General features: G+C 34.0%; 1 protein-coding gene and 1 long non-coding RNA gene across 12 annotated transcripts in view; one reads left to right on the top strand and one right to left on the bottom strand.

The window, feature by feature from the left end:
• Positions 1-22,230, top strand: part of LOC116433345 (uncharacterized) — a 513,676-nt gene that overhangs the window by 60,815 nt on the left and 430,631 nt on the right. Inside the window, exons 1-3 of one of the 11 annotated variants that reach the window (XM_076366626.1) lie at positions 1,364-1,476; positions 1,799-1,902; positions 19,258-19,404. The exons of 4 other annotated variants lie outside the window; for them this stretch is intronic. The gene's annotated coding sequence lies outside the window, so the exon portion shown is untranslated. Of the gene's footprint in view, positions 1-1,363; positions 1,477-1,798; positions 1,903-19,257; positions 19,405-22,230 lie in introns of those variants that run through there. 6 more of the 11 variants (XM_076366629.1, XM_076366630.1, XM_076366627.1 and 3 more) reach the window with 6 other exon arrangements.
• On the bottom strand, positions 8,540-12,517 carry LOC116433346 (uncharacterized). Its single transcript, XR_004236282.2, has 3 exons — positions 12,381-12,517; positions 11,766-11,859; positions 8,540-8,643 (listed from the first exon to the last, which is right to left on the bottom strand). It is a non-coding gene; the product is annotated as an uncharacterized LOC116433346 (long non-coding RNA).

The raw sequence follows: 22,230 nt of genomic DNA, 5'->3' as shown, positions 1-22,230 counted from the left end.
ACTCTAAGGATTAATTTTCCCCAAATTCTATGGTATCTATGTGTCCCCTATACAGTAGTCCCCTTGCGAATTTATGCATTTTTTCAACGTTGTTTCCATTGCTCCAAGTAGCGTTGAAAGTCTTCTTTGGATCTATCCTCTCTAACATCTACAGTGACTCACGAAAGTATTTGAACTCTTACCATGAAATACTTTATTAATTATAATAAGCATATTATGTAGGATGAGTGGTTGGTTATGCGTGCGTGCATGCGGGCGACTGGGCCATGGCTGTGACGAACCGGCGCCGGTATGTTTGGGAAATAGAGTGACTGAGTTTAGAATATCTTGAGTGGCTGAAAGAATGCGAGGAAGAGTGTTTCGATCGGAGCGAATGAATCGTGAGAAAAGCGTGTACGTGACTGCGTGAATTTTGGCTATGGAAGAAAGGCGCGAGTGAGGAGGGTGCAAGTGGAAGAAAGACAGAACGGATGGAGTGTGCTTTAAAAGCAAGTGGGAATACGTGGGCGCGAGACTTTTGCGTGCGATTAGCGAGTGAGCGGTTGGGTGCGTGTTTGCGGTAAAAATCAACAGCAAGCGTATAGATATAAGTCATATAGTGTTACTATATTATAGATAATGAAAGAGTGGATCTTGAGTAATCGAGAGCTAGGAATAAATATATGTATTTAATAAAATATGGAAACAACATGGACAACACGTAAAAAGTACAATTCAATGCCACGGAGGCCAACACACGACTCCGCTTCCGCAACTCTTTCACAGACATGCTCTCCCAGAAATCATTCTCTCCCCACAAGCATTCTTTTCACTCGTACTCATCACAAACACTCGGATGCACCCCTAGAAAGCTGGCCCTGCAATCTTGGGTCCGCGACGTTGTGTAGGCCACTTTCCCTCGACCGTTTTACAGCCTGTCCTTCACTCATACTCATTCTTACATTCACTCTTCTTAAAAATACCTTAACCTACGCTAAAAATTCTAGATACTACAGTCATAATATATTTAACATTATAACCAGCGAAAGTATTAATACAGAATCAATCTCCCCGTTATCCAAAGACTCAACCCTACAAATTTGGGAACTCGTTCGGGATAATAGTACCCTATTATCCCAAAATATTATAAACATTGTAAGGAGGTATGACTCTATAGATTATGTAGGTAAAGTTTTAAGAAAATCGATAGATATATATAATAGTTATGAATTATTTCTTATACACATAAACGTTGCTGAAGCCACGAAAGTATTTGAACACACAGAAATCAGTTCCAAGAATCAATAAAAACACAGTTTCCCAAGTACTGAATATAAACATTGAAACGTTAATCGTCGTGGTGTATACATTCGTCAGTCACAGTCTAGCATTCATAGTGTAATATTATGATATTGATCATATGTCCCAAAATATCTGAAATCTTTGAAAGTGAGAGGAAATGAATTGTCAAGTGGCATAAAGAAGGAAAGACGTAAGGTGAAATAAATAAATTATTAAATATGAATAGATCTACAATACATTATATTATTAAAAATAGAAATCTGATAGAGCTTTGATACGTGAAATATAAAAAAATTCAAAAATTTCTGCTACAAAACTTGTAACGTAGTTAAACAGAACTTCGAGAAAGATGTACATCCAGAATTATGCACAAGAGTGCTACGTGAAAATAATTATCATGTCAAGGTTTCCAGAAAGAAGTCGTACATTAGTGATATTAGTAAGAAGAAGAGATTAAAGTACGCCAAAGAATTTATTAGTAAAGATAATGTATTCTGGAATAAAATAATATTTTCAGATGAATCGAAGTTCAGCGTTTTTCGTTCGAACGGGCGTAATTTTATTTGGAGACAAGCAAATGCAGAGATGGAAGCGATAAACTTACGTGCTACAGTGAAACATGTGAGTAGCTCAGTTATGATCTGGGAATATATGGCGGCAGACGGCACCGGGAATTTGGTCTTCATAGAGGGAACAATGGATAAGTACAAATATTTGAACATTTTACAACAAAATTTAGAGGAAAGTGCAAGAAAATTGGATATATACGAAGACTTTTACTTTCAACACGATAATGATCTTAAACATACTGCATGAATTGTTAAGGAATTGATCATATTATATATAATACCCCCCACATGTTTGTCACACCACCACAAAGCCCTGATATTAACCCAATTGAACATCTATGGACAATAATAGGGAAAGAGTTACAAAAATTTAATATGACATCCAAGTTAAGTTTAAAAGAAAAAATATTTGGAAGTGTGAAATTCTATATCACCAAGTGTTACAGAACAGTTAGTAAACAGTATGCATAATCGGTTACAAGATATAATTCATACCAAAGGTGGACCTACTAAATATTAAAGATTGAAAAGGTAGCTGTTCAAAAACTTTTGTGGCTTCAGCAATTTTTATGTGTATAAGAAATAATTCATAACTAGTCACTGTAATTTCACGTTTTTTCGGTCCTCGTTAAATCTTTTCACCCATTTCTAAATGGTTGCTAGCTTCATGATAATCTCTCCATTCAGTTCTTTTAACATATCAACCATCTTAGCCCATTTTTACCCGATTTTCACGTGAAACTTTACAGTAATTCTTCGTCAATCTTTACCATATTGTTTGTCGACTTTTCTGGCTGGGTGTCGAATTAGTGTCAAACTTCTTATTGTCAGTTACATACTAAACTACTGTGGGGTGCGACGGGTAAGACCGGATACCGCAAGTATACTCAGACCGTTACGATTTATAGAGTTTAAAGATCTTCTGGAAATAATTACATAGGACGATTAAATATACGAACAAAATGTTGATAAAGCGTACATAAGTCTGCATAAAAAGTTATACACAATCGATGAATATCGATTTATCTGATGCTGATGCTTCATGCGATATTTTATTTTACATTTTTCTCGTTTTATTGTTCCACGTGCAATTAGTACCTTTTACGTGGTATCGCTATATTGAAATAAAATTAATGCTATTATTGGTTCTTTCACGTGAGTAACGAATACGATTACTATGCTGTGGGATGGGTGAATATAAAAATGGTACTAAATGAAAATTTAGTTTGCTCGGTGACGATATATGAAAATTAAAAATTAGAAATCGTTGAAGAAGTTACCTAAACGGTTAAATATGTGATTAAGTATGACAAATTAGTGTCAAGTGTAATTTTTCGAAAATTAATGAAAGTTAATTTTTTGGATTAATAAAAGCAATGTAATCTATTTTGATAAACAGAACTGAGTTTGGTCGCTATAATTATCTTTATTAACATGATTTTAAACGGTAATTTCAACAACAAATTTTCGAATTCAATGACCAGCAAGTAACCTATTAGCAAAAAATTTGTAGAACGTAATTTTATTTTCCGATCACAATTCACTTGATTTGATGTCTTCGTTAAAGAAGCATCGATCAAATCCGTAAACTGATATTATTTTCGAGAACCTTCAATTAAACGCGGGTAGATTTAATATCATTTTTAAATTAAAAGTCACCCATGCGACCGCACAACGTATATTCTCCGTAAAATAGTTTAATTTACTGCGTGACGCATAAAAATTCGGAATTTAATACCAAGATTACCTCGATTTAATATTTCATCTTCTATATAACGTCCAACCGAAAAATATTCTACCGGAGTGTACATTCAGCAATGTCAACCCTCGAAGCACTTTTTCTTAACAGAAATATGAAATATATCCTTTCATCTCTTTTCTATTTTTTAATTAATTGCGTCAATTTATCATTTACATTTTATCAAAATTGATTCGTTTAAATATTGATGCATCTGTTGTTTTGGAAATCACTTTTTAATAGTAAATAATGGATTATATTAACGAAAGAACACCATAGAGGTTTTTCGCAGAAAATTAAAATGGAAAAATTGAAACGTATTCGGATCGAAACACGTTTCATGCACGGCGAAGAATCAAGCGGACAGGCGAAATATTTTTGTGAACGCGTAACGTGACGTTCAATTTTTGTTGCTTCGAATTCCGATAAATATCCAAGTTATGTCGGAACCAACGGCTAAGAGGTTACCTACGCCCAGCCAGCTCAAAAAATCGATTTTTCCAAAATACGGTTATGTGTATGCACTATCCCTAAAATATCCCTCCTAAAAATGGAGGAGCTGTTAACTCACTTGACCTAGGTGACTATACTTTTTCAATTTCCGTAAATATATCAAATATTACACCGTTGTACGTATACTGAGAATTCTGAAAGACGTTAAATTAAGAAGAAAACTTAAACAGGCGATTTATTTTTCGTAAATAATTAACTAAATATATAAACTTTATATGTGCACAAATCAGTAATTTACCAATTGCAACGTACCTGTACTTATAAACGACGATGAAAATTTAATAATAATGTTTATAAGATTAATATTGAATAATAAAAAATATTGGAAGTAACAAAGAAAACTAAAAGACAAAAATGAATGTAAATATAACAGAAAGACAATGTATTTCTTTTGAATTTTATAATCATATAATAACTAATAGTAGGAATTCTAATAGCACTATCAATACTAATGAAATTCAATTGGTACTTCGTATCTCGGACCAACTCAATATTCCGAGACGAGAGGTTGAAGCAACCAGCAGCGCACACCAGTTTCCATTCGGGGTGCGACGGACGGCCATGTAACCGAGATAACTGGCGATGCACGACAAAAGTTAGATGGTCTTCACTGTCCAATCTGACGGTCCTCCAAGGACGTGCATTAACAATAAGCGAAGTGGCGATCGAGAATAATTCATTTGTTTCTGGGGACGTGGTTTCATGAATAAAAGCCGGCCACGGCGTTGTACATATTATGGCGGGGAACAAGTTAATATCATATGCTTCGCTGGATACTCGCCGGGTAGAGGTTTTCCCGGTGTTTGAACATTCTTGTCGAGTTTTTGTTTCTATGGGGTTTTTCAGGGTAACGTTGAAGGATTCAATGTTTTTAAGAATAATTTTCCCTTTGGTATTTATTTCGTTAAGTTACTCGCTTGTAAAAGTTTCCAAGAAGGATAATATTTAATTACACAGATTTTCTAAAGCTACTAGATTCTGCCATTAACAGAAGTATACAAGGCAGAAATTTCATTGGTAAATATTCATTACCACTCTAAGTAAGAAGGAAATTTTTAGTATAGATAACTTCATCACTCGTTTTCCGATATTCTTGAAATATTATACTAACTAGGTGATATATACATTTCATGGACAATAAGGGATTTGTTAATTGAGGTTAGAAACTCTGAATGCATTAACTTAATTAATACAGGTGCATACATGCATAAATAATATACATTGAAATCATAGAATTTGTTAATTGAGGTTAGAAACTCTGAATGCATTAACTTAATTAATACAGGTGCATACATGCATAAATAATATACATTGAAATCATAGAATTTGTTAATTGAGATTAGAAACTCTGAATAGATTAACTTAATTAATACAGGTGCGTACATGCTTAAATAATACATTGCGTACCGACTAATTTTCAGAAAACTGAATTGTGCGAATGACAATTTTCAATGAGATCAACTTATATGACTATACATATAAAAATTCAGATATCATATTGTTATGCAATATATTTTAAATAGATAATGAATTCGAATAAATTTAATATTTTTTTTTAATGCTGTGGTAAATAGCAAAGTTGCATAGCTAAGTGTCTTTATAAAAAAAACAAGATTTCTCGTTACCAGTACGCAATGAGATAATATACATTGAAATAATAGGAGAATGAGTTAATCTTATTTTCACAGAAATTCAATATCTACCAACCGCGGAGCTAATTCAACTTTATTTGATAATGCGGTCCGGGTTAAAATGTGGATTAATTAAACGACGAAATAATTTCATACCGCCGCGCCGCTATATAAAATACGTCGCTTCGTTTCCGTCCATCGGTTAATCGCGGTTTAATAACACGGCGGCCCGACCCCGCACGAACACGAAGACCTCGTTTCGTAAGACAGTGCCACGGCATGAGAATCTGTTGGTTCGCCGGTTGTTTGACAGTTCGATTACGAACCGCTACCGCGACTGCACTAGTTGAGGGTGGGACGCTTAGGGGGCTTAAAGGGGGAAACTAGTTGTGTAAAACGAGGAAAGTGAGTTGTGCAAAGTAACCTTGCGCAGAATCAACACAGTTATTTGCTTGATTAGGTCGTATGGCTGCGGCGGGCGCGGAAATATCTGGTTTCATTTACCGCGCAAACAAAACTGACCTAGGCTGCAAGTAAATGCTAAATATTGTGGTCAACCTGTTGAAGTATTAAACGGAGGAATAGCTGGCACACTCCCCGGCCATATGAATGAAATCCGGATCCTTTTCAGCTTTATCGCGTATTCAACCCTTAAGGCCTATTACAGCTGAAATTCTATCCTATTTGAATGTTACTTTAAGATTGTCGACGAATTTGAATTGATAATGTTTGTAAATGCGATGTAGCAATAACGTTATTAGCAAACAGATCGTGTTCTGCAGATAATGTTTTGCGTTGATAATTCTCTATGCATAGAAGGCAATTTCTGCAGATTACATTCTATAGCTAGGTAGATAATATCTTCTGTAAATTATGCAGAATGTGAATTATATGTGAATACATTTTCACTGCCGCAACGTTTTCGACAATTAAAAGATACATTTGACCAATTATATTCATGAAGCAGCTGTCAATCCCCACCATGTTTCATGCAGTAAAGTTAGAAAACGATAGTCTATGCTTATACTTTAAGGTACTATTTTATTTTAACGTTTTATATAATAATACAGTATTTAGTACTGAATATCAATTTTTCTAACTTTACTGCATGAAACAAGATGGCGATTGGAAATCGCCTCTCGAGTTCAAATGATTAAATTTATCTTTCATCTTTCATCTTTCATCTTTTATCTACGTATAAAACATGATCAACACGCAAAGTAAAAGTAAAAACAAAGTAAGTTTAAACTAAAATCAAGTGAAAAGTGTAATCTATATTACATCGATAAAATGGCAAATATTTACTATGGAAAATCTTTGATTGCACAGAGTTCATCATTTATAGTGGTTGATGTTTGGATGAACTTTGGAGAAGTTATTATCATAAGATTATAATTAAAAAAAATTCACTGTTAGAGATTTCATTTACGCTATCGCGCAGCGCATAAATTGGAACAATGAGACAGAATTGTTTGCACATCTTCTTCTCTGATATAACATCGTATCAGTTTCATATGCGTAACACTTCGATAAGCTGTGCCAAGCAAGTTTTTCAGACTGCATTAATGGATTTTAGAGGTACATCACCAAATATTACAAAAAACAAAATAATTCACATAAAACGTTATTCTCGATGATTTTGGTTTTTATATCCCTCTTGTCATTTTAAGTTTTGTCAAACCTGAAAATCGTTTAAAAACACACGATAAGAATTTTTGCATCGCTTCGCTCTCAACTGAGCAGATTTTTCGCTGTACAGTAACTTCTAAAAGCATCGCGATGGGAAGTAATTGTGTCCAATTGTCTCGCAGTTTGGAAATTTTACAAATTTGTGTATTTACTCTTGTAGCTTCACACTCTGAAGTATATTTGTCTAACTCTGACCATAAGCTCATTAATATTGTAAATTTATATTTTATTATACATATGTAGTGTACTGTTGATAAATTTGATTCATTATTTTTTTAAGATTTACCTTCAATGAAAATGTCATTGAATTGTGACGTATCTCAAAACTGTAGATTTAATGAAGCAGAGATAATAGCTTAGTATCATTGTGAACATAATCAACTGACCATGTGTGTCTCTTTCACCAAATATATACATTTTAATCAGATTTCCTGGTTCTTTAGAATTTTCTTGTTATACAATTCTTGAAATAATCCTAATAACGTCGTCGAAAGCACGCGATTTGACATGCTTCTGCGCCGAGGTTCTCTTGAAAATTTTCTTCTATTTCGAAATCCAACATTAGTATTTAAGAGTTCCAAAGTCTCTTAATGTTCTTCAATGTATAATATTCATTAATAATAGTGATCACGAGTGAAATAATAGAAATAAATCACCGAAGAACGTAACTTTCCAATTCCACTGAATCTTCGACAAACAAAAGACCGAGGAAACAATGAATTTGTTACTGTATTTGCCTATTTCACGAATTGCAAAGCCAGAGAAGAGTTATTTACACGGTGTTTCGTTGACATACATTTATAAACAAACGCGCGTTTCATTGTTCGAAGCAATGTGCGCGCACGCATTCGCGATTGATCGACCGTTTAAACCGTACAGGCACGTACGGACGGTATCAACGTTCGAAGGGACCGAAGATTTCAAGATGTTTGCAGATGAAGGCAAACAGAGAATATCTCGCTCATCCATTAAGCAAATGATCGATACCTTTGTCGCAAATAAACGTCGCTACGACAATAGTGTTCCGCCTGTGTGTCGTTGCGTTTGATCGATTCCTTTCTTTTCTGTGACTTGATACGTAATTTCATCGGAGACATTCTCTATACCTCTCTTTCTTTCCTCCTTTATTTCATTACTTCTTCCTTCTTTTTCTTTTCGTGACCCAAAGGAGGTGACACAACAGCTTCACGACGATAGAGCAATTGTTCGCGTGCGAGGGAACCTGCGGAAACGAGAAATTCGACAAATGAAAACAATTCGACAAAGTGAAATTATCGATAAATCAAAACGGATCGTTCCTTAGCACAGAGCGCTCTACAGAGATGTAATCTCTGTAAGGGAATAAAGAGCAATAAATATCCGATTTGCAAAGCTTGCTAAACCGAGATTAATAATTTATTGACGGAAGTTTATAGTTTTCAAAAATTGTGGGTGACAAAGCAATTGTGATTTCGAATTGGTGTTCGACATGATAAATTTTACAAAAATTACAGTCTTATTTATTCTAATGTACAAACGCGTAATTACAAATTAGTCTTTACGGACTAGGTTTCGTTGCATTACGTTATCAATACTCAATAATTATTAATAATCACGTATATACGTTTGTAAATTCCTTGCTACTCGAAATATAATTACTGAATGCGTTCAGCGTAATGTGAAATTTGGCTATTCAGTTACATAGTCAGCTTAATCACTATTTGATTTTATTCTCCGTATAAATTAATTCTGTTCTGGCGTGATCCATATTCAATGTTCAATGTCATAACACAGGCGTTAACATTCCTACATAATTTATCGTGTCGTTAACGTTACAACTGCAAGCTGTCGCAATTTCGATATTGTTTCCAACCCATTTACTGTGTTATATATTCAAGTATATTCACAAATATGCTTACTGTTAAAAGCGATATAGCAGTTCGCACGTGACGGTAAGAATTTATCGTCCAGAAATTGTTGACGAATACATGTCATTTGTTTAATTGTGTTATTTTGTTAATATTTGAAAAATGTACTAATATAAAATAATCTATGACTGCTATTAAATAGAAATATTTTTCTACTTATGGGATCATAGCCAGGAAGAAAAAGTAAATTGTAATTTAATATTTTATAATTGTCATTTTCATACAAATACATTTGTATTCTAAAATGCGTAATTCATTTAAATTATACAAATACTGATTCCTATACATTTTATAAAAAGAAACGAGGATCATCGCTCATAAAATAAGTAATGAAATATTTTTTACTTCTTCATATTTTCAATGATAATTTTTCCCCATTTCGTAAAAAATTTAGTGTAATACCTCCAAGCTCTAAAAATCGTCGAACAATCAAGATTTTATATAAGCTATTAAGTATAATTAATATTTGAATAATAATTGAATGAATTTGTTGCGTGTGTCAGAATGGAAATGCACGAAGTATATTATATGCAAGGCGGTAAAGTTGTGGGCAAATGAATCGTTTCAATTTTATATGTTCTTGCCGGGGCCGAAGCATTTCGGTGCAATTACGAAAACAATTTCCGTGAGCTTTTTGTTACTGGCTGCGAAATATTCGCATAACTACGCTCGGGATAATAATTAATCCGTCACTGTCACATAGTAAATTTAAATTGGCAGGAAGTGGTCAGTTTAATTTAAATGCTTACATAAGGAATGTACGTGCCGACGTTCGAGTTATATCGTGATTAATGTTGAACACGGTTGGTTTTGACGGACAACGTTCGATCGTAAAACTCGGGACGCTGGAATCTGATTCATCAATCAAGATGGCATCGTTGGCGAACCGTCCGTAAACGAAATGGCTTCAAATCAAATTTTCAGGTTACTTAATTTCGTTTACACTCTACTAATAGATTTCTCAGCGTCTGCATATTAGAAGAAAGAGTTAATTAGATCGCATTAGGCAAAATGGCTTAATAATTGCTATTATTATTTCATTTAAGGTCGCTTCAGTCAATTAAAATGATTTATTCGAGTGAAAGATTTCAATTCGAAACGGCAAAAGCGCAATCTTGTTCTAGATTAGTTTGGACTATCAGAACCCGTAGAAGCAAACAGGACAACAAAAATGCCTTTCAATATATAGACGCATAAATTAATAACTTCTGCTGCGTTTTCAGCTTTTAATGCTAACATAGTAAAGTCTGGGTTATTCGAAGTAGTAGAAGAGTAGGAGGCTCGAGTAATCAATTTATTCGAATACTCGGACTGCTCGCGTTTTAAAGTGCACAAGTATTCCATAAATGGTGAAATTGAAAGTTATGGCTTAAAATAAGAAATTGCGTATCCACCATATTTATTGCGCGGTTTATAGTTTTTCTTGAACCGAGGATTACTATTTTCGAAATATTTGTCACGATCGTTGCGATATAAAAGTTATTTGAAATTTTATTGCGACAAACATTTTATTCTACACAATTAAGTGCATAGATATTCGTATACTAACTAACAGAAATGACATGTGTGTGTTATTTTTCATATTTTCACTTCTGTCACAATTCTGTTATCAAATATAATTTTGATTTGTTATTCAATTTTGTTATCAAATATATCTTTACATACGTACCTTTGTACGTAACGTACGAAAATTTATACTATAATTTATATAATTGTTTGCTGAAGTCAAATAAAATTTTATTTTTGATTCTATAAAATTCAATGGGAAGTTGTACAACTCTGAATTTCATTATAAATTTTATATCACTTTTACGTTGTAAATCTTCAGTATAATTTGTTTGTGAAAATTCACTGTCCTATTGTGTAAATATTACAAATTTTAGGAAATAAGAAATTTTTACGTATTTTATGTTTCGGTTTTACATAGGTATAGTATGCATACGTATAGCGTTGAATCATTATATTTAATCAAACTTTATTGGAATAATTTATAACATATTCTTATTAATCGGATATAGAAATTCATTTCTTTCTTTCAAAGCTTTCCGCTTTGGATCCGGAGATACGAATATACTCTTCAGGGGACATTTTTTGAAAACCACTTGACAATTTTTAATCATTTTTCTCATTTGAGACAAGTAAAACTTCGATTGTCGCTACGGTTGTAGTTTCGTGGCAAGATTCTTTGTCGAAGCTTGAGAATTTATTTTAAAGGTAGAATATTGATTGAAACATGTCATTCGAAATATACGAGATGCGAGAAGACTGAGAGAGTGACGACTGTGACGAAACTTTGAAACGTGAAAATAAACTATGCGAAAGAATCGAGTTTTCCGTATCCTTGAATGAAAATGTAGTTTCAAGTATTATTTTTTTTAAATCTCCGTATGTTTGTGATACATGCAAAGTATTGGAATAGTACAGAACATAAACTTACTTTAACACCAGACCCGCTGCACCCGTCAAAATGTTAGGTTTCAATTTTCTTCGCAACTATTGATATCTTCAAAGTGCTGAGTATCCGAAATAATCTGAAAAATAAATAGTTTCACTTCAATACTATAATCAATACACGAAGAAACAGAAAAATATCTATTATTACAATGTTTAGAAGGATTACAGATATATTAAACTTCGGGTAGATTTAGTGTCAAGTTTCATAGTTAATGAAATGAATTTCTTTTCACTCCTGGTTTTTATGTAGATCTTTTTATATTTTATTTACTGGACAATACAATATCTTCGAACTTGTTTATTCATATTAATTCGAGCAATCATAAGCTGTATTTATCCTTTCCATCGTCAATTCATTTATTTGTAATTTTGATAAGAAATTACAAATCAGTCGATTCGAGTTTTCAATGTTTCAAAGGCCGTAAAACGAAGTAACGTTTCAAATATTCATTCGTTATAGAGATTGATCAAGCCCACTTCGATTTCTTTCGAATTATCGCGCAATAAAGTGACTCGTCTGACGCTAAATCCTTGCCCCGGTCCTTGAACGTTTCATTTAGAATGCAACAACGTCTCTTTATCAAGATTTGAAACTAACCCAGTGACGCCAGGCAACATCGTCAGTCAATTAACGCGCCTGGAACATCATCAAGCGGCTCTTGAATCGCTCGGTATTAGTTTGCGAAATGTTCACGCAATAGATCGCGAACGGTATTATCTGTGGGCCGCTGCATGGCTGCAGTTTAATCTCCGTCGCACGTTATGCGGCTATTTAAGGTCAGGCCGGGCGGACGGTAGTCTACTGTTATTTTTAATCAAACTCCTGCGAAGCCGTTGCCGCGTTTGAGTGGCGGTCCGGAGAAAACCAAGTGTCCAGCTCGAAAAGTTGCAGTCCTTGGACCTACGTATCGCTTTTATCGAGAACCGTCACGAACTGTTATTGTATTACGAGAAAAGCTGACAGCATATAGATATTGCTAGTTCTACGAAATTTCATTCACTGACGCTCTGACTTTACGCCTCAATGTACCCGTTGTTCAAATTATTGGTACCGAGTTGGTTCTTTGTAAAAAGAAATTGACAAGTCGAAAAGAAAGTATTCATAACATAAAAAGAAAATCTTCATTGCGAATCTTACTCGTCAGTATATGACGAGGGGTTAACACGTTAAACGCCACGAAAATCTTGACCATTTTTCTGTAGACTTATTCTTTTGTAACAAAGAGTAGCAGGAACAATTATTAGTTATTTGATGTTAGAATCCTTGCATTACAGTATTATCAACTTAGTTACGTTATCAAACATTTTCATTGTACATCGGTTATCTCGCATGTTACGATTGTTGTCAAGTAATTCAGAACCTTCAGTCATCAGTGACTGACATGGCACTTAACCTATTAACTAAAAATACAGCGGTACCGGATGCACGCTGTCTGATAAATCGGCAAAGAATATGTTAAACTCTTGGAACACCGCGCATTATTGAAGCACGTCAAAACCGGAGGGTTGCAATGTGAAGGTAGAGTGGTGGATGTCGGGTAAAAGGAAGTCGAGGCTCGTAGAGATTACGGTGACTACTCGTTCTAGACTAGTGACAGACTCGAAACCCACGGGAGGATCTAGAGTTTCGGAATCGTAATCAAAGTAGCTTTAAAGCGTAGTTCCTCTTCCTGTTGCTTCGCGGGAATTGTGCCCCACATGACAATTGATGCTCTGCAAAGCGTGCCGGGGCTCGTACATGGTACACGATCCTTCTTAATCAGAAGGCTGGTCGAGTGTGGGAATCCGTTTCGGTTTTGCAACGATAAGCCATTCCTCTTTGCACCAGTTTGACAGTTTCTAATTTAATGTCTGTTAGATCACCTGTGCTCGCATCCACCAGATTACCATGCAGGTTTAATTAACCTCTTAACACTAAACGCACTGCGACCGGTCAAATAACTGGTTTGAAAATTTCATTGAAAATTTTTATATTTCCTTTCGTCCATTTAACTTTCTATCGATGCTTATATTGTCCGATTAATCGGTTTATCAGTTTTTCTCTTTCCTTTTGTTTAAAGCGGGATTCTCTTTTTTTTGGTCAAAAAATCGATTTTTTGTTTTTTTACAGAATTTTGTAGTTTAACTTTTGTAGGAATGTTTCTGCAAAATTTTAAGTTACAATTCATAAAACTGTCAAAGTTATGGACTTTTGAAGGAAGGTATATATTTGGCGGCAAGTGATCAATAATCGCGACTCCCAGAATCCATGGTACTCTTGTAAAACGTTTATTTTATTGCAGTCGTAGTTCTTTGACAGTCAAGTTCAAATTTATTTGCAGTGACATTAGCATAATTTGATTTTATATTTAAAAAAGGGAATGTGTAGGTCAAGTAGAAAAACGTATGGGATCGCGGCTAAGAAACATAAAGAAGACCGAGAAACTGGAAGGAAAAAAAATTAACTAATGAATTAATTAAAAAATTAACATTGTATTATGGTTTAGCTATTAGAAGACATTCAGATTCTATTATATATTATCATAAAATATCTGCAGATAAATATCCGAATCACATGTACTATCCAAGGGGGTCTGATAGTTGGTGTAAGTGGCATAAAGCTGAAGCTGAGGGTACTCTTAAAGAATTTAATCACGAGTCACCACTTGATGAAGGCGTTGCAAAAGAAGTAAAATCACTTTATGAAGATTTATCTCTCAAAATAACAATGAGAGTTTCAATTCGACGCTCTGGCGACTTGCTCCCAAACACCTTCATTGTGGTCTAAAAATAATTGAGATTTCATTATTTATAGGTAGGCATTTTTAATGAAGGCTGCTATGAAATTTTAAAAATCATAGATGATATTGGTATCGTCATTAGAGATTAATGTAAAAGTTTCGCTACTACTAGGGACGAATGGCGATTATAAAGATCGGCGAGACGAAACCTTGAATCAACAAAACAAGTCTAGCTCAGAGGCTAGAATAGCAAATTTAGTAAAAAATCAATTCGACGAGCAAGAGGAAGGAATAATATACAGACCTGGAAGAGCTGATTAATTGTAAATACCTGATACTTGTTCAGTAATGGCACTACAAACTTTAAACGCGTTTTTCTCGAAACCACTTCTTCGTAGCTGGTTGACATGATTTAAAAAAAAAGTATTGGATCAATCAACTTGAAATTTTAACTGTATGTTAAGAAAAGAACCTTCTGTCGTTTGATTTACTGGCAAGACGATAAGATATATATATATTTTTTTTAATTATCAAAAGTTCGAGTAATTTTTTGCGAAAAATCGAACATCTAAGTTTAAACAGTTACCACTTCTCGAAAAATGAGATTTTATTTTATACACATATAGTTATCGTTTTATCAACAATGAATAAAAAAAAATATTAGAATTTTTGATTTCATATGAATTGGAGGGCAGATATCGTGTTAACCGTTAATGAAGCAATTGTCCGGACCGTCCTAGTTCACGGGCAATTCAAACTGTAGTTTTAAGTGAACTGAACTGAAAAAATTTATGTAACATAATGAAAGTACAGCAAACACATATACAAAGTTTCAAATTAATTAATGTTATACTTTTGTTTATAAAAAATCCTAAAGTATCGACATTTTTTACCAAGAAAAAAAGAAATCCCCCTTAAGTTTATACTAAACACATTGCTCAATTCACTCATTCAAGTGAGTCAAAATTTTGTCAAGCAGAAATCATATTTATAATAATTTTAAAAGAAATATAAACAAACAAGCTATATATTCTCCTTCATTATTTATATTTAGCTAATGAAGCAAAATATATTTTCTATTGACACTTTTGACCAAGTAAACGCTCATCAAAACTGCTGTACTACATTCTTTATATCTCAAACATTCAAAAAGTTCGGTTCGTTCGATACCTCACCAAGAAAATGAATGTTTCAGTCTATGTGAAAAACGCTATCACCCGAATTCGGGTTACGTGGCATCACTGCGTGACACGTGTGAAAAGAGCTTTTGTTTATCTTAATTTTGAACAATAAAAGAGGTGTACAAATTCTGCATTATTCATAAAATGATTCGATATAATAAATAGAAATAAAAAGAAAGTTTACATTTCCGCGTAGGAGAGACCTTTCGATTGTTCAATTTACTTGAAACACCATGTTCGTGTATCGGACTGTGATTTCAATCAAATTATAGATGATCCACGGGAAATATCGTGACGGCACGCTCGCGTTTTCCTACCCTTCAAGCTTTTTCTATCTCTCAGGAGACTTTTCTTCCGGAACGGACGATCTTTGCACGCGAACGGATAATTTGCTTGATGTGCGGGAGTCGTTTCCGAGAATAGATGTTTCATTGAGCAATGCTATTATTGTGAACGTCAATAGTGTTTGAACGTTCAATATACAATAAAGAATATTTCATTATCGTATTTAGAACATTTTATTCGTTTACCAGGACAGTTTCCTTTTTAATATTACATTGTGTCAGAGTTGTCGGTGTATAGAAATTAGATCAGATACATCAACGACGATGTAGTATTATTCTATCGTAAATTAACATATAATCGAAAATCGTAAAAGGTTATGAATGACATTCAATGCTGACGATAATAATAAATATGATTGTGCGATAGAAATTTGTTTACGATAATAATATTTATTGGCTTAGTGGCGTTACATGCAAAACGGTTGGATGTTATATTAAGCGGTCGAGATACCAGAATTAAATCAATTGTACAGCATCGATATAACATAACTCGGTTTAGGCGCGTTTAAGTAGTTAAATTTCGCATGTAATCAGCGAACCTATACACAACCCTTAATGATGATAATCAGAATCTAATAGCGCTAATTGTTGTTATTCTGTATTTGCCTGAGCTTTGTTGCGAGCAGAAATAGAAATTCGGGTCTCCGAGTTTTCCCTGATTATTAATCCACTTAATAATCGCGCCCATTGTTTTATGGACGTTACCGTCGCGCTACCATGTTCCTTGCTAGAATTAGATGAAGAAAAAATAGGCTTTACATGTATGTAAGGTAACAATTTGTTAGAAGTCGTTGTTGAAACATATTAATATTTCACTGTATTTGCTGTTAAAGATATACATACCTATCTAATGATAATTATACAGATTTCGTTATGAAGTATTTATTTAATGTAACATTATAGAAGAAAAAGGAATTAACGGTGGCAGACAGTTATTTACAATGAAAAGAAATAGAAATTCACTTTCCTTTTCCAAAAAGCTTTAGATGTAGGCAATTCAGTGGTTTTCAATTTTACTTCCAGAATCCAGATTATTCGACACGAGATTTTTTAAAAAATTCTAACCTTTTTAATATTCTCTCAATTCTAACTCTCTTTAATTCCTACAATTTTCATTGAATTGTATGTACTACATGGTTCCGTATTCAATTATATCATACATTCGTTTGTTCTCCTACAAAATGGCGTTTCGATATGTTCAAGTCCGTTTGAAAGGACGCCTTCACACATTGGACAATGTAACATTTTTTCTTTCAATTGCACATCTCACGGTTAGTAATTCTTCGAAATCCCTTTGCAACGTACAACGTTTCACTAATTGTTCTCCCGGAGGAAGTAACGAAGTGATGAAAGGAACTATTTGAGAACCGGTGAACCGAGTTTCCGTTAACAATGTATCCCTTATTAAGAGAAAATCTCGAAAGATTGTCAAGCTGTGAAAACATCTTGGCTCGTCCAACTGGGTAGCGGGTTTTCTTGAAAATGTCTCCGGAGTATTCACATCGCGCGAGAAATACCGTTTTCCCTATTCGAGTTACGCTAACGCAACGCGTGTATGTTACGCGATCGGGTTGCTAGTCTTGTTAGCATTTCTATGGCCCATTCTTCCGCGACACCGTGCACCATGAACGCCTAAGTATCTTGCAACAATTACGCGACGCCTACATAAAGAGGAAGAGCTCGTTGTTGAGTAGGTAAATCTACCCTGCAATAAACGACTACGCGAGGGGCGGACTGGACATACAAATCCTTCGTTACGATCATCCAAGATAAGTTAAGAAGTAATTAATTATTTTTCGGAAAAAAGCTACTTTATATAATGAAATACACGCTTTTCGATAATTATTCATCATCATCATCGTCATCATCATCATTATTATCATCATTATCATCATCGTCATCATCATCATTATCATCATCGTTATCATCATCGTCATCATCATCATTATCATCATCGTTATCATCATCGTCATCATCATCATTATCATCATGTCGTCATCATCATCATCATGCATTATGGAAAAGCATTTAATTTTGATCTACTATGTAACATTTTCTTCTGACTCCAACCTTTGTTTAGATTTTAAACTATAACAAGTTTCGTACAAATGTTTCTCTTCGTTTGTAAAAAAGATTGGTATAAATCTCAAATTACAGAGTTGGTTAAGCACCCGCCACCCAATCGCGAATTCTTAGGAAATCCCCCGGGCTGAGCAACGACAAAAAATCAACGTGGCACGCGTACGAGCTATTTCTGCGACGCTTATTGCGGACAGTTCTCGGAGACATGTGTTATAACAACTGGAGAGCGGGTGGAAACTTGAGAAAATTTTCGTGCGCATTTTACCTGGACGAAGCGGGACGGTCCGAGGGCGATCTTCAATTTCTTTGATTTAGTGCGGCCACAGCTACAGCAACGACTGAACCCATGGACATGTGCAAACTTTCCTGGTTAATATTGGACCGGCTCGTAAATATTAGGTTTGGGCGCACGTGAAATTGTCATTTCGCCTCGAGGAGAATTTGTTCGAGTATTTCTTGTTTCGCTACCGTTTTATTTAATCATAATTATTTCTATTAACCTAGCCGCGCACAACTCGCGATCGTTCATCTCCTACATAATAAAAATTAATATCCCTCCGGTGGAATGAACTTTTGGAATGTGGTTTTTGCGATCATTTAGTTTGTGAATCGCTTGGAAAATTGGTTTCATATGTTTCCGCTAAATTAATGAATAAACGAAAATCGATCGCCGGTAATTCTGGACAGATATTTTTTGTTTTACGGTGGAATCAATTGATTGGAGGAAATTGAGGTTTTTGTGCGTGGGAACAGGTCAGAATCACCGAAATGCTGAAATTAGTGGGCATTTTAAATATTTATTTGAGAGGAAGCTCAATGTTCTTATTTGATATTTGATTAAAATTTAATTAAACAGGTAATAAAATTGTTCCATACATTTAATTAATTTACTGAGTTAGCTGATTATTTTGTGAATTCCTCTTCGTAGTTTTCAGATATTCATTGTTCCTGCTACGTCAGTGTAAAAATAGATAAAAATGAATTTTCTAATAAAGCTAAGTGGATCCATTGTTTATTATTACTTATTTCCATTTAGACTTCAATAAACCATTCATAATGCTGAAAGTGTATGGTTTTATCTGGCGCTGACTCGTCCTGAAAACATCTCAACATTGGATCTTTTGCAGTCTTCGTTTCCTTTCTTCCAGATTCCCTTGCCTTGAAAAGTCGAGCCAAACAGTTCTGCAGCCGATCTATTGGAAGTTAAAAAGTCGATCATTAAAGTTTCAAAAAGGAGCAATTAATTTTTGAGCGGACGGTGTTAAGTAATTCGGCGGGACCACTTACATTGACAGGTACAGATGTTCAAATAGTAAAAATGTACTCTTGATTCATCGATGCAAATTATTTGTGCTTGTTTTATATTTTAAATGATTTACACTCACCGTGATGTGTTGCTGCATACATATTACATTGATATATTTTAATTTTTTGATTGTCTTCATGACGGCAATCAGAATCTTTTTTGATCAATCAATGTGAACTGTAAATGATGTTAATAATCTGTAATAAATAATCTAATGAAACATTTTCATTCTTGTTTTTATTTCTTACTTTAACTTTGATAGAATTTTTAATAGAAAAATCAAATTTTTATTTAATTCTAATTCTTGTATACTAATTTCCAAATGCTTATATCTATATAATAATTTGTAATTGCATATTAGTACAAATTTATATTAAAAACAAGTAATAAAATAACGGTGAAGTACGTTGACTGTGATAAGTGAGAAACAATTACGGTAAAAATGGAACGTATGACGTATCTCACCATCAGCAATCAGAATAACGAGTAATTGACTCAAGATGTAACTGCGATCATAGAAGCGATAAGGGTTCCTACAATGCTTTCAGCTCCGGATTTCTCCCAATGGTCATTTTTCACATGAGCCTTCCTTGGCTTCACTAAGGATTCATTGGGTTCTATATTTCTCTCTTTGTTACTTTTTATTATCTACCTGTTATTGCACCGCAGAAAGAAAATAATAATACCGTTTTACGATATTGTATTGTACATTATTAACCTTCTGCTGTTTTCGAATGTTTGATTAGAATGAGAGTTTCAATTATCGCGAGAGTGCTTCAAAAAGTTTTTGCAATAATAATGGTAATCAAATATTTCTTAACAATTAGGTAATTTAACAGTACAGAAATACGTTGTAATCGAAAATTAACAAACATATGTTGTAATCGCAACAATTTCTTTGCAAAAATTTACAATATTTTTTCTCTTTTTCTCTTTAAAATTATTTACTGAAAAACATTACATTTTTTAAAGTCCACTATTTTCAAGGCTGTCATACAAAATTGACACAGTATTTTCTCATTATAGAATTAAATAAATATTATATTCAAAATTTAAGTAATTATATTTCGTACCAACTTTCGTACAATAAGTATCTCTGTAGTTAAAAGAAGAGGAATTACCTTTCCCAATAAGAAACGTGTCAAACGAGTGAACGAAATAATCGAAATATGCACAACACGTAAATTTTTATAAAAAGAAGTAAATACGTTGTGGCAATACAATAGTTTTCTCACGATAAACACCCCTTGAAACGCCTGAGCAAAACAACTTGGCGACCGAGTGTACAGAATTAATAATTAAATGCGGTGCTTAACTTCGAAGGATTTACGATGAGTTATCATTATGGTGGGAATAAAATGGAACTGTAATTAAGCGGACAGATAAAGCGACTTTAGAGGTCGATTAATTCTGGATTTAAACTACTCGAAATTATTCTAATTGATTCTCAGTGGCACCCAATTATTCGTTGCATTGGTTACTTCACCGGTCATTATTCGATATCGCGGATCTATGAAGTCAATAGAAAGTGGTTTTCCAATCAAATGATTAATTGCTGGTTCGTATAAAGAAGCAATCTGTTCGCAGATTCTTTCATTTAACATCTGTTAAACCGCCAGTCTCTGTCCCGATAGAAGAAATGTACACCAATCGACAACAATTACGAGAACAATTAGAATCTTGATTATTCGATTTAAATAACCAGACATTCCAGACAGATGGAGAATTAAGAAGGAACTCTTCAAAATAAGTTTGTAAAATTCTATTGTATATTTCCTGAGGTATAATACATAGAAGAATTCAAATTACTGAATTGTTAAATAACTGAGAATATAAACAACCTAAATCGCGAAGTATAGTAACTCGCCTAATCGATTGCTGTATCAACGATTAACCGAGAACTGTTTTAAAATGAAATTTATCTCATCGTAATAAAATATTTATTTTATTTCTTCTATTGTTATCGATCAGTGAATTAATAAGAAATATATAGAAATTTTGTAAGAATTTATTTATTAATGGTACAGTGTGAGTCACGAATTACTAAGAATAAAACACCTAAATGTCACAAATTTCTCGTATGCATATCTACAAACCCAAAACACATATTTATACGTTGGCATTTGCGATCCTTTTTCCTAAACACATTATATGTACGCCCGAGTGTGTTTGTTTTAACGTAGAAAAGCAGGATTCTCATTTGCGTACGAAAATCTCAGTTTCATTCGATGCCGATCTTTCAAATCCCGTAAACATATGAATAAAACGGGGGGAGCTGCCGACCAGTTTGTTTGCTCGTTGTTTCCTGCGAAATTCCGTAAACACCTTATATTCACGTTTATTCTTTTTCATTCGGCTCGACGTACGAGAGGGAATGTCGATGAATATTTATACAAAAATCTAGCAAGAGGGCTTTTATAGGATCGAAACGAGAAAAAGTATTTTGACGGTGTTACCCGGGGAAAATGGAATCGGTTTCATTCAGCCGGTTGGACGAAGGAATTGCGTTGCGCTTCATAGTGAATTATGAATTTGTAAGCCGGCCGTTTTGCATATTTCACATTATTTGATATATTCTAAAGCAGCCTTCATGCAAAGACACACGCACGTGAATTAGTATCAGAAATTATGAACGAACAATACGCGTATGAAATTCGCATTCCGGTATGAAATGAATATCTTCCTTCTTTGTCTGCCGATTATACGTATTTTAGTTGGAAATATCGAGCTCGCGTATCGTCTTCATATGAATAATGTATTTTGATTTATTGTTAGCACTTTGTCTACTGCTGGTATACGAAAAGCACTGCAAGTG

This window comes from Nomia melanderi, chromosome 4 (assembly GCF_051020985.1).
Source record: "Nomia melanderi isolate GNS246 chromosome 4, iyNomMela1, whole genome shotgun sequence".
Lineage (NCBI taxonomy): Eukaryota > Metazoa > Arthropoda > Insecta > Hymenoptera > Halictidae > Nomia > Nomia melanderi.
This window is presented reverse-complemented; position numbering and strand designations above follow the sequence as displayed.